Raw genomic sequence first — 1,727 nt, 5'->3', positions numbered from 1 at the left:
TCCTACAACCAGGAAGTGGAAAAACGCAATTCTGAGCCGTTCATCTGCCTATGGGGAACCCAAATTTCCTCAGGAATCGAATGGAATAGGTTTTAAGGCTCTATCTCTCATAGTTTCCGAGATAATCGCGAAAAACGAAATCGCNTTTCACTGAAAATTCTGTAAAATTCCAGAATTTTAAGCAGCATGAAGATGGGAATTCCTTAATTTATTTGAATTTTCATTCTAATATGGATATTCACTGCCCAATTACATTGAATTTCCAGGGAAATCTGAAATTTCATGGTTTTTCCCCCCTAAATCGTTCATGAATATATTTACCGGAATTTTCTGGTTTTCTATTGATTTTCAAAGAAAAATGGAACTGAAATTTACAGTTCTTTTTTATTTTTCTACAAAATTCTGAATTTTCAATGACGAAATTCCTTGAAATTTCAGTGATAATAAAATTCGATTGAAATTTCCGAAAAGTGTACCAAATTTCAGGCAAAATTTTTTAACAGTGTGCCTTGCTCACCAAAATGTGTTCATGACCCTTCTTTTTTAAGAAGTTTTATTGGATGTTTTGGATAGGATTTTGATATATTCAAAGGAATTAACAATTCCTACGTCAATGCTATTCAGTTTATTGTTATCACCGAATAGCTTTCTACTTTGCAGACACGTGCGCTCATTTTCTGAATAAGACTACTCGATTAGTACATGTCCTTGCGCGGATAGCCTGGATCGAGTAGAACTGATAAGCATTGCAACTTTTTCAATCCATGCAAACGTTCATCGACAGTAAAAATGTCTAGCATGCTAGGAAAAAATACGTTCGATGTTTCTTGATTTTTTTTCTTTATTGTCTTCATAAGTTTTCATACAATGCCAAAATATTTTTTGCCGAAAGATAATGCTTAGTAAAATACTTGAGTGTTATTATGCATAAAGTCGTAAAGGATTGCAGTGAAGACTCAAGGATCATAGACGGTATAGCGAGCTCTATCAAACCCGGTCAACACGAATGTGAGCATTCCGCTGTATCCCGGTGCTTTCTTGTGATACAATCCGACACCACCTAGAGGATAATGTGGATCTGAAGTGACTGGACGGGCATCCAGGAACGGTGCCATTACCTCATTCTTGTAATCGAATTCTACAAAACTGAATGGTCTTGCATCTATCTTCGTCTCCACTCCCCCTTGCAGAACATTGAAATCTCTAGCTGTGTGAACTTGGAGTCGAAGTTTGATAAATCGATTTTTTTTCTTATAGTATCGATTGTACTCAGTGAGTACCTGAACGTACCACATTCATTTTCGTTTGTACCCCGCAACCCTAGACGTAAGGGGTGCGGAAAAAGTCGTGCAGCGTCGGAAATGAAGCTACTGAAAAAATTTTCATGAGCAAGGATTCAGCATGGATAGTACTTGTATGTACTATATTTTTCCATTTCATTTATCAACCCCTTCAATACTTTACCCGCTTCTAAAATCTTAAATGTATGAAGGACGTCAGGAAAACATACAGATAGCTTGTAAATCGTTTATACTTGTTTGTATCAACGAAAATTATTCATTATTATTATTATTATTCTAATCAAATCACCTGATCCCATTTTTATCAACCGTAAAATCATCGTAATAAATTCCATATGTAGTTTGTGAAGTTTTGATGTGGGTACGTCTCATCTTCCGTACTTCCACTCCCATCGCAGTACAAACGGAACAATTTACTGTACATGA

The 1,727-nt window shown here is 36.0% G+C and overlaps 1 protein-coding gene across 7 annotated transcripts in view; it reads left to right on the top strand.

Moving 5' to 3' along the window:
• The window catches only part of LOC107039468 (collagen alpha chain CG42342), a 240,584-nt gene that overhangs the window by 37,649 nt on the left and 201,208 nt on the right, over positions 1 to 1,727 (top strand). The gene's annotated exons all lie outside the window — the stretch shown is intronic.

Source organism: Diachasma alloeum, unplaced genomic scaffold, assembly GCF_001412515.2.
Source record: "Diachasma alloeum isolate Michigan unplaced genomic scaffold, Dall2.0 Dall_scaffold_00178, whole genome shotgun sequence".
NCBI classification, from domain to species: domain Eukaryota; kingdom Metazoa; phylum Arthropoda; class Insecta; order Hymenoptera; family Braconidae; genus Diachasma; species Diachasma alloeum.
Note: the sequence above shows the minus strand (reverse complement) of the source record. Positions and strands in the feature narration are given on the sequence as shown.